Here is a 12,544-nt window from a genome sequence, read left to right as displayed (position 1 = left end):
TCATGGCTAATAGTACAAAAATAATATCTCTTATAAGTCGCCTAATCACTCTTATAAAATCATATCTTCCCACTCAAGGCTTTTTTTTTTTTTTTTTTTTTGACCCACTCAAGGCTTTTGATGTATAAGGAGTGCAATTTTTTATCTACTTGCACGAAAAGAAAAGATGTAGGCATAAACTATTAGCATACACTACAAGAAACTAGGTCTTTAGGGGCGACTCCCACTACAAGAAATTAGGTCTTTAGGGGCGACTTTGAGTCGCCCCTAAAGGTCCTAAAGTGGACGTTGTTGCCAACAGCGTCGACTTTTCGACCCTAAAGGTGTCGACACTAATAGTCCGACCCTAATGATCACTTTTAGCGTCCACTTTATCGACCCTAAAAGTCGCAATGTTTTGACCCTAAAGATGATGTAAACGGAAGCGAAAGTCGACCCTAATAATCAAGCATTAGCGTCCACTTTTAGTTAACCATTAGGGTCCACTTTGTCGACCCTAATGGTCCTTTTAAAAAAAATAATAATAATAACTATCAGCGTCCAAACCAAAGTGGACGCTGATAGTTAACCATTAGCGTCCACAAAGTCGACCCTAATGGTCCTAAAAAATTTTTTAAAAAAATTAACTATCAGCGTCCACTTAGAGTCGACCCTAATGATCACTTTTAGTGTCCACTTTATCGACTCTAAAAGGCGCAATGTTTTGACCCTAAAGATGATGTAAACGAAAGAATTAGTCGACGCTGATAGTCAAGCATTAGCGTCCACTATTAGTTAACCATTAGTGTCCACTTTGTCGACCCTAATGGTCCTTTAAAAAAATATAATAATAATAACTATCAGCGTCCAAACCAAAGTGGACGCTGATAGTTTAACCATTAGCGTCCAAAAAGTCGACCCTAATGGTCCTAAAAAATCAAAAAAAAAAAAAAATTATGCGATCGATCGCACTCCAAGTGCGATCGATCGCAACGTCAGTAGGTTTTTGAGATTTTGAGATCGATCGCACTTAGAAAACCCTCTGGTACTGCGATCGATCGCACTTGGAGTGCGATCGATCGCAGAACCAGGGAACATTGGTATGAGTAACATATATATATATATCTTTTTGGCATTTAGATATTTACATATATATATATACATCTAAATGCCAAAAAGAGCTGATCGACCAAAATTTAAAGGCTGAAGTATGAAAATGCTTATTTGAAATTTATCAATTCAAGGCTCAAGAATAAAATCGAACCCTTATTTGAAATTTATCCACCACAAGACAGAAGATAACATTCATATTTTCTAATTGAATTCCATTTGTCCAATAACTGAATTAGCTCAATAAAGTTTAGAAAGTGTAGTCAATTCTGCACATAAAATACTAATAGAAACAGGTAGGAATGTTCTAATTATAGTAATTGGAGAACAGCTAATCAGATTTTGAATCAAAGCAACTTGTTACCACCAACATTCAAGTAATGCCCTTTGATTTCACCAATTTCAGCACATTTCCTAGATTAAATCTTCTCTTTCTTTCTCTCTCTCTCTCTCTCATTTTTTTTATGGTCCTTCAAATCTGCCTCAGTAGCTGTAGCAGAGGGAACACACATTCTACTTTGTCTTAGTATTGTATTTGGACTTTGTAATCAATAAATCAATGTAATTATACTAAAAGATGCATTTGCTTTTATATATATATATAAGTTGAAAGATGCATTTTATTCTTGGACGCAAATTACTATATAAGCATAAACCTCTAAGTTGCAAATGCATTATATATATACACCACATATTGAAAACAAAATTGCATTGCGTTCTGAAACATTTCTTTAGCTTATTGTGAATTGCCGTATGAATGATTCTTAAACTCTTTTGGTAAATTTTTTAGACACAAGAATATACAATGTGCGGCGAAAGGTGTCTACTAGGAGTCTATTCAACTTCTTTAGTTCTCAACTTAGCATATGAATTGCCACAGTCACAATTGATTAATAATGACATAAAGAATAACTTTCATTCCCACCTCAAGTTTACCACAGAACCGATGATGTTTAATTTTGTGGGCCATCCATCTATCACATGTGACAGTGCAACCAAAAGAAATACAGCTTTATCCCCTTCCATGCAATTCAAAATCAGTAGGAGTTGTTTAGTTGCAAGAATATGAAGGTTCTCCTTGCATCCCAAATACTGGCAGCATACCCACTCTATCAGGTTTACATGGCAACAAGAAGAACAATTTTGAAAAAAATATGAACTACAAACTTACTAACAACCACACATGAATAAAATGAAGTAGCCATATTTACAGCTCAAATGCATGATCCATCTAAAGATAGACACAAAAATTCTCTTAAAAAATAATGAAAGTAAAACTCACCCTCTTTTTTTGCTTCCTCTCCACTACTCTCTTCTTTTTCTTCTTCATTCTCTTTTTCCTCTTGTTCCTATGCAATGCTGACATCTCCTTATACAGAACCGCCACTCTTTTAATTTTACCCTTTGCTTCAAATCTTCTGATTGTTGATCAATTTTATCATGTTACTATTTCCCACAAACACTTAGACCTTGCATCCTCAGGATGATGATACTAAAAGGCAAATGAAAACAATCACTACAAAATACCATTAGAGAGATAAAGGAAAGTTTCAACGAGGAAAACTGTTTGTGGTACTTGAAGTTGAAATTGCAAAAATATACACATCCCAAGGTCATCCAAATACTGAAAAAAAATAAAAAATAAAAAAACAAACAAACAAACAAAAAGAGTAGTTCATATGAATGATATCAGCATTATACCAGATACCTAAAGTCAAAATTACTTGGAAGGAAACAACTCTACTAAACACGACTGACATAATATAATCACAAAATTTGATACTTCTTAATCTTTTATTGAGAGGTTTAATTGATTCTTTGGCTTATTTCAAAACCAGCGCATACCAAAATCATACTCACAAGCATTTTCTTCTTCTTCTTTTGAATTGAGAAAACAAAAACAATTAGTTAATAAGTTGCATCACAAATGGACTTACTCTGTTTATAAGTAATACATTTACTAAGATAAAAAGAGAGCACTCAAGTACATGGAGATTGTACAAAATTCTCCCAAAAGTTACAATCGAAAATTCCAAAAGGTCAAGGAAGTCCGAAAAAAAAGAAAAAAAAGCAAGACTTTCTAGGGCAGGCATCCAATCAAACAATGATCTCAAAACACAGGGTTATTATGAGTAAGCTCAACTCCATTATAATTGAGGACAAGCTAGAGATGGATAAGAACCAGCAGCAACCTAAAAGATACATGGGATACCCTAAATAGGGAGGAAAAAAATGAAGATAAGTAATTTTCTTTCTTTTAAAAAAAGGTGTTCGTTTCATCGATGGAAAATAAACCATAACACAAGCACCTGGCAATCCTCCTACAAATATATATATAGAGAGAGAGAGAGAGAGAGAGGAGAGCGAGAAAGAGGACCGAATGAGAGAGAACCTGGCTATGCGTCTGCAACTAGAAGGAGAAAATACATGGTTGTGCGTCTGCAACTTTGAATCGCATCTCTCTTTCTCTCTCGCAGTCTCATTTGTCTCTCTCCGTTTGTCCGTCACTCTCTCTCTCTCTCTTGTGTCGATCTCTCTCTCTCGCTCTAGCTCTCTCTCCTGGTATTGTGCAGAACTGCAGAAGGCAAGCAGAAGGTAGGGGATAACATGAGAAGAATGGGTTAGAGAGGCGAAGAAGAAAAAAGGGGGAGATACAACACAAATTTTCCGAAAATTTCACCCGCCGCGCCAATGGATCCCGCCTTCTAATTTGTACGAAACTGACATAGTTTTATATCAGCGTCGACTTAGTCGACGCTGATAACCATACTATCAGCGTCAACCTATAATGTTGACGCTGATTGTCCACTTTTTAATTTTTTTTTATTTGAACTTATTTAGACAATTATATTAGCTTATTAATTTTATTTTAAGTCAAAATTGATTGAAAAAAAAAATAATCTAATTTTTTGGGTCATAATTAGTAAAGTTTTCTATTTGTTATTTGTTAATATATATACATCATTTTGTAGTTTTCTCACACACACACACACACACATATATATATATATACAAAGTTTTTCTCCAAAATGGGTTGGAAGAATTTCTTTTCACCTAATCTATAAAAATTACATGTATTTATTGAACATGTAAGATGCACATGTTCGATTGAACCTTCAATTGTATACGGTTGGATCGATCAATTAATCTTATCACAATCAATCAAACTAATTCACTAGGATCGATCAGATGTTCGATCGAGCCATCAATTTTTTCAAGTTTGATTGATCATTTGATCCTATCACAATAAATCAAACTAATTGACTAGGATTGATCGGATGTTCGATTAAACATTTAATCCTATCACGATCAATCGAACTAATTCAGTAGGATCGATCGGACATTTGATTCTATCATGATCAATCGAACTAATTCATTATGATCGATCAGATGTTTGATCAAACGATTGATCCTATCACGATCAATCGAACTAATCTATTAGGATCGATCGGATGTTTGATTGATCATTTAATCATATCACGATCAACCGAACTAATTCATTATGATCGATCGGATGTTTGATCGAACATTTGATCCCATTACGATCGATCAGACTAATATGTAATAGTATCGATCGGAATTGATTTTATCAGATGTTCGATTGAACCTTCAATCATGTCAAGTTTTATTGATTGTATCCCGATCAATTTAAGTAATGCACTAATATAATATAAAATGCTTAGACTTCAATTCAATGTTCGATCAAACATTTAATTTGTTTGAATTTTGTTCGATCATTTGATCTTATCACGATCGATCGAACGAATGCACTAGGTAGCACCAATCGGATATTTGATCAAACCTTCAATTTCAATTGTTTCAATTATTTGATCTTATCACGATCAATCGAACTAATTCATTATAATTGATCGGATATTCGATCAAACCTTCAATTTTAATTGTTTCAAGTTTAATCGATCATTTGATCCTATCATGATTGATTGAACAAATGTACTATGATCAAACAGATGTTTGAACGAACCTTTAATTTCAATTGTTTCAATTTTGATTGTCACTTGATCCTATCATTTCATTGTATCACTATCAAAGTTGTTGTACATTATGCAATAAAAATTAAAATAAAATAAAAATAAAATATATATATATATATATATATATATATATATATATATATATATATATGTGTGTGTGTGTGTGTGTGTGTGTGTGTGTGTGTGTGTGTAATATCTTTTAACATTCTGTGACTGTGATCGATCGCACATTGGGTGCGATCGATCGCAGTCACAGGATGTACACCTTCGTATATTTTGTGACTGCGATCGATCGCACTTTGGGTGCGATCGATCGATCGTATATTCTTCTACGTACTCTTTAGGGTCGACAAAGTTGCCCCTAATACCTAACTATTAGGGTCGACTTTGAAAGTCGACCCTAATAATATGTCTTCAGCGTCCACTAAAAGTGGACGCTATTGGCCATCAATATTATTTTTTTAATTTTTTTTTAATTCTTCTACGTACTCTTTAGGGTCGACTTTGAAAGTCGACCCTAATAATATGTCTTCAGCGTCCACTAAAAGTGGACGCTATCAGCCATCAATATTATTTTTTTAATTTTTTTTTAATTCTTCTACGCACTCTTTAGGGTCGACTTTTGTCGACCCTAATGCCTAACTATTAGGGTCGACTCTTAAAGTCGACCCTAATAATAGGTCAATAGCGTCCACTCGTAGTGGACGCTATTGGTCATCAAATTTATTTTTTTAATTTTTTTTTAATTCTTCTACGCACTCTTTAGGCTCGACTTTTGTCGACCTTAATGCCTAACTATTAGGGTCGACTCTCAAAGTCGACCCTAATAATAGGTCAATAGCGTCCACTCTTAGTGGACGCTATTGGTCATCAAATTTTTTTTTTAATTCTTCTACGCACTATTTAGGGTCGACTTTTGTCGACCCTAATGCCTAACTATTAGGGTCGACTCTCAAAGTCGACCCTAATAATAGGTCAATAGCGTCCACTCTTAGTGGACGCTATTGGTCATCAAATTTATTTTTTTAATTTTTTTTTTTAATTCTTCTACGCACTCTTGAGGGTCGACTTTTGTCAACCCTAATGCCTAACTATTAGGGTCGACTCTCAAAGTCGACCCTAATAATAGGTCAATAGCGTCCACTCTTAGTGGACGCTATTGGTCATCAAATTTTTTTTTTAATTTTTTTTTAATTCTTCTACGCACTCTTTAGGGTCGACTTTTGTCGACCCTAATGCCTAACTATTAGGGTCGACTCTCAAAGTCGACCCTAATAATAGGTCAATAGCATCCACTCTTAGTGGACGCTATTGGTCATCAAATTTTTTTTTTAATTTTTTTTTTAATTCTTCTACGTACTCTTTAGGGTTGACTTTTGTTGACCCTAATGCCTAACTATTAGGGTCGACTTTCAAAGTCGACCCTAATAATAGGTCAATAGCGTCCACTCTTAGTGGACGCTATTGGTCATCAAATTTATTTTTTTTTAATTCTTCTACGCACTCTTTAGGGTCGACTTTGTCGACCCTATTGAGCTTTTATGTGAATTTTTTTTTTTTTTTTTTTTTTTTTTTGCATCTTTCAGCGTCCACTTAAGTGGACGCTATTGGTTAAGTATTAGGGTCGACTATTGTCGACCCTAAAAGTTTTTTTTTGGCCGCTTAAATTTTTCCCGCCCCTAGGATAATTCCCGCGCGTATATTAGGGTCGACTTATTACAGTGGACGCTAATAGTCAACTTTTTGACCCATTATTAGCGTCTACTTCGAGGTGGACGCTAATACGGAACTATTCAAAGTCGCCCCTAACAGTTGAGTATTAGGGGCGACTTTTGAGTCGCCCCTAATAAGTCGCCCCTGATGAGTATCTTTCTTGTAGTGATAGGAAGAAAAAGGAAAAATGTTTTAAAGTGTGTTATAAAGTCGTTTTTTTAAAGAAGTTATTTGTGTCGACCAATTCTAATCAATTGGTGCACATTGAGTTATAGGCTTATAGCAAACGTTTCTAAAAAATACAGTGTAACCAAGAAAACTTCTTAAGTTTAATTGCATTTTACACAAAATGAAAAATACTCTCAGAGCTTTTATAATAGCGAGGATAAAACAAGAATTTTAAAATGGCAAAAGGATTATGAGAGAGATAGAAGAAGATAAATTAAAGTGTATAAAACTGGTATGAAGTTTATTGTGTTAATTTAGCAATTTTAATGTATGTTCATTAACAGACTCTGTTAATGTATTTTCGAAATTAACAAAAAAACATAACTGTTAATTCAACTGTCATTAAAATCTAACCATTCGACAATGGTATACCTAACTGTCAGAAAATAATTGTTAATTCAATTGTTATAGCCTAATCAAGAACACAAAGTTTCTAAATTAGCTAGTCAAATTCCTCTATAGTCTTAAATAAGCTCCTAAATAATAGCATAAAAAGTTTAATAAATAAAGCTATGATTGCAAATGATTTTAAAATATATGAATCTGATAAGTGTTTTTAGAGTAAGTCTTATAAAAATTAAGAAGTCATTATATGTTTATCTATTGATTTTTTTTTTTTTTTTTGGTACTGATAGTGATAGTATTAAAAATACAAAGAAGTTTTTGTCTTCTATATATATATATTTTTTATATGAAAGACTTGGAGTATTGCTTACGTGATCCTTGGTCAATAATTTTTTATTGAATAGTTTGGCATTTTTTTTATTTTATTTTTTTGTAATGCAGCCGGCTTGATATTTTTTGGAAAAATTATACTTTACCGCTCCAAAGTTAGGGACGATTTTAAATTCGACCTCTAATATTTCAATTTTTGCAATGCACCCCTCAAACTTCTAATTTTTTGCAATTCGACCAATTTTATCCCAAAATTTTCATATTGACCCTAATTTTTCATTTTTTTTTTATTTTTTATTAAAAAAAAAATGGGGATTCAAAAATGGCCAGATGGCCAAGGGTGGCTGTAATTTTTTCTAATTTTTTATTTAAAAAAAAAAACAAATAGGGACAATATGGGAAGTTTGGGATAAAATTGGTCAAATTGCAAAAATTTGAAAGTTTTTTTTGGGGAGAGGGGGTGTATTGCAAAATTTGAAACATTGGAGGTTGAATTGAAAATCGCCCCAAACTTTTGAGAGGTAAAGTGTATTTTTCCTTTATATATATATATATATATATATATATATATATATATATATATATATAATCTTGTGATGGTGGGAGAGGAATTTGTGTTGCTGAGTGAGGAATTTTTGTAGTGCTGACAATTTGACATTTTTTGTTGATGCAGATAGCTTTACATTTGTTATAGGAGTAATTGTAGTGCCCCGGGTAATTACTATGCTATGATTAGGTTAGTATTTTTTTGAAAAATATGGAACTTCTATTGATAAAATTTCACAAACATAAAGCTCTTACAACACAGAGCATATACTTCTGAAAAATCGTAGCCAACTATGAAGGTTACAAAGTCATAAAAATGATTTCAAGTTTCCGTTAACCCATGTACAATTACATTTAAGGAAAAAATATGCTTGGTGCTTACTAGATCTAGGACATTGGTAGCCTAAATACAGAAACAAAAATAAAAAAACAACTGGAAACTAAAAATCCGGTCGTGAGAGTTAAGCCCCCACACCGATTTACTCAATCTTCAACCCGAAGGCCAGGACAACAAATTCATCCTTAATCCTAAGGCCAGGACAAATAAAATAAAAAACAGAAACAAAAAACAAAACACCCCACAAGCAGCAGCGGAGGAGCACGACATCGTAGACGTCCTTTCGGAAGACACGCCTTGGCCAAAGAAGACGATCAGATCTGTGGTTGAAGAGACTAGATCTGGATCTAGATCTAGATCTAGATCTACAAACTAGATCTAAAACAACCCACCAGAAATTGAGACCGAAAGAGCCTACAAAAAAGACACCGAGCACTACTACAGTGAAAGGGAATGAGTATTGTCTGAACGTTCGCTCTGCCATCCTAGACCCGTCGGGTAATAGTACACCGAACTTTCACGGGGGGATCACTAAACGTTCATTGACTAAAATTTGACCCATTGGGTAATGACCAAACGTACGCCCGGCAACCCTTGAATTATTGTACAAACAGTCCACCAAACATTCGACCCAGGACCACTGAACGTTCAATGCCCTGTAGGTTGTAAGAGCAACGCCCTTAACTTTTCCCAACCCTATAAATACCCCATCTCATGCCCTTTCTAAGACTCATTCTACCCTTTGAGCCCTACAAAAACTCTGCTTGAGTATTTTGTGAGTTTTGCGAGGAAGAATGAAGGTTTCTTGAAGATCATTGCTCTAGAGAAGTAACCTTCTTGACTTAGTTTGTTATTTATCTAGTTGTTATTATGGTTAAGTGTTTTCCATTGCTTGGTTGCTAATTTTGGGCTTATGTTTTTTTTTTTTAGATTTTAATCTTAGTTTAAGCATGGGTTAGAATTTCATTCTTGTTGGGCATATTTTGTTCGGCATAGAGATGTTATTTTGGGATAAGAATATGTTAAGAATCTTGTTATGACCTTAGGACTTGCTTAAAAGTTGTTAGAAGGTTGTTTAGTTCGACATGAGTTTTCTGTGCAGAAGCGAACGTTCGCACCTCTCTAACCAAATGTTCGACTTAACTTGTCCAAACGTTCAAAGGTTAGGAAGGAACTTTGTTTGAACATTTTTAGGTCTAAGACCTGCTTTAGCTCAAATTTAGTATTGATGATAGGTCTTTTCACAGATTTGGAGAGTGTGGAACACCGATGAATATTTGGAGAGCCTTACAACACAAGTTAATACAAACTCACATGAATATTTGTTGTAATTTTTCTCGCATTGCACAACTATTTTATATGTATCAAATATGTATCTTTACAATTCTTATGAAATACATTTTGATCTACTATGAACTCAATTTTGTAAAAGCATGTGTTGCTTAAGCAAGATAATAAACATGATGAGATTTGTAAAAGCATATTCGTAGTCAATTTTATTTTTCATAAGGGGGAGGCCTTGCTCATATATATATATATATTCCTCAAAGAGGAGAAAACAAAAAAAGGAGCACAAAAAAGCTCCCAAAAAAATTTAGCAAATTCCAACAAGCTAGTCCCTCCTAATTTCAAGTTAATTACAGAATCTCTGTAATCCAATTCCTAGTTTCTTGAGAATCGTTAGTGAGGCCTTGGAATGCATGTATATGAGATTATCGTGAAGTTTAGAGGGGCTTTGAGATGTGGCCTTGGCTAGTTGGCTGCGGTTGGAGAGAGCGTATGATTTTTTTTTTTTTTTTAGGTTCGATCTAGTGACCTTTATTTTATGAGGCGTGATCTCCAATCGATTGAACCACCCCTTGAAGATGAAGGTATAATTATTTAGTTGGCTATGAATTGAGTGGAGGTAACAATATATTGGGTGCCATGTGAAGGCCGTGAGATACGGAGGATGGGTCTTCGGCTCCAAACCATTTCTTTCTTCTTCTTGGCTATTGTGAAAAAAGTGTTATGGCTCTAAATTTTGTGGTTGTCGATAGGATTAATGATTTTTGACATAACGTGCAAATTCGACACGAACTCAATACAAAATGATTGAATTCTATTGATTGAAACCTCGAAAATGAGGTTAAATTATTGGTTCCTAGCTGAAAACTTGACTTAAAGTTATTGAATCCTATTGTCAACACCATCACCCACTAGGATCGGGAGGGGGCAAATGCCTCTAGTGGCTCGTCTAAATTTTATTTACCCAATGTATTCTTTCCGCTCTTGCTCACCATTGAAAATAAAAATCCTTCTTTTTAGCTAAATGATTTTTACCAACTGTGGTCACGACAAAAAGCTCAAATCATGAAAAATTCACATCATTGCCGTGTATAATTTTATTAAACTATAGACACGCAACTCAAAAAACTTAATAGTCTATTTGATTAGGTAAATTCTGGATTAATACTTTGAATTATGTGCTTCAATGCAGATAACTCATTTGCTTCTTTTAATAAGGAAATATTAATTCGGCTACTTGGTTGTATCTGAATAATTTTTAGTAGTTCAACTTATTACCTTTGATAACCAGCTTGAAACATAAATCCTTGACTTGTGTTTTAGTGAAAAATGCGCAATACTCAAACAAATTGGATAGTCGCTGAAAAAGATAGTAAAGATGAAAAAAGATAGTTTTATTCTTACTCTCTGTTAATTAAAATCTTGGCACCACTACTACCGCACAGCACCCAAACCAAAAATTATAAGCTACATCGAAAGATGAAAAAGAAAAACTTATATGCTTCATTTGTTACGACGTAAAATGATTTCTTAAAAATGTTTTCCGTATTTTCAAGTGTTTGGTGCAACGTAAATAATAGTCATTTTTTGAAAACCGTCAACCATTTTTTGAATTTAAACATTTTATTCTCAAATCGACAAACCCAGTTAGGACCCTGTTGGGACCCGACCAGGACCCACACAAGACCTCGGCAGCACCCACTCAGGACCTTGCTGAGACTCGACAAGGACCCCCTTCGGGACTTGCCCTTGACTCCGCCAAGACCCCACTAGAGACTTGAGCAGGACTTGTCCTAGACTTCACCGAGACCAAACGTCGAAAAATGATTTTCTAAAAAACATTTTTCAGTATATGACGTGTACAGAGTATCACAAATTATATATATTTTTGGTACGGAAGTTTTAGGGGTAGTCACCGGAACAAGGATTGGAAGTACAGTGACTCAAACCCAAAAGTTATGGAGGAGTTTCCAGGCTCTAGGCGACATAGCCTTTGCCTACTCATTTTCTGTCATCCTTATTGAAATTCAGTTATTTTTTTTTCACTTAAATACATAGATAGATTAATAAAAAAATAAAATCTAAAAAATTTAGAGAAAACTTCACTTACCCCTCGATGGTTAAGCATTTTGCAATCCTACCTTCAATGTTTAAAAAATTTGTGATTTCTCGTACGCACCAAACACCGTAAAATGTTTTCTAAGAAATTATTTTTCAAAAAAATATTTTTTGCTGAAAACATTTTTCGATGAAAAACATTCTACGTCAAAACAAATGAGGCCTAAAAGTAGAAATCAAATCGGTCACCAACCCACGAAATCCTCTACCGTTGATCTTGCTAAATCGAAATGCCCAATCTTGGCCCTGAAATCAACATTCAAGAGAACAAACTCTATATTTGGGAGGAGGGGGTTGCGTTGGTGGGCTTGATTTGTGGGAGTTAATGGCCGGGTTGTACCACTGGGGTGGATGGGTGGGAAGAGCTTCATAAAATAAGTAGACATTTTGTCAAATTTGGAGGGGGCACGCAATAGGAGAACCCTCAAAAGGCCTAAAATGCATCACGCTCCTTCAAAACGGGTAGAACCACAACCTAACTTTTAGCTCCATCAAGAATATAGTCTCAAGACGGGTTGAGCAGGCACACCATAAGATGACCCTAGAAATGGCTGCAATG

This window comes from Corylus avellana, chromosome 7 (genome assembly GCF_965113065.1).
Source record: "Corylus avellana chromosome 7, dhCorAvel1.hap1.2, whole genome shotgun sequence".
Lineage (NCBI taxonomy): Eukaryota > Viridiplantae > Streptophyta > Magnoliopsida > Fagales > Betulaceae > Corylus > Corylus avellana.
The sequence above is the reverse complement of the archived record's forward strand: the minus strand, read 5'-3'. Positions refer to the sequence as shown.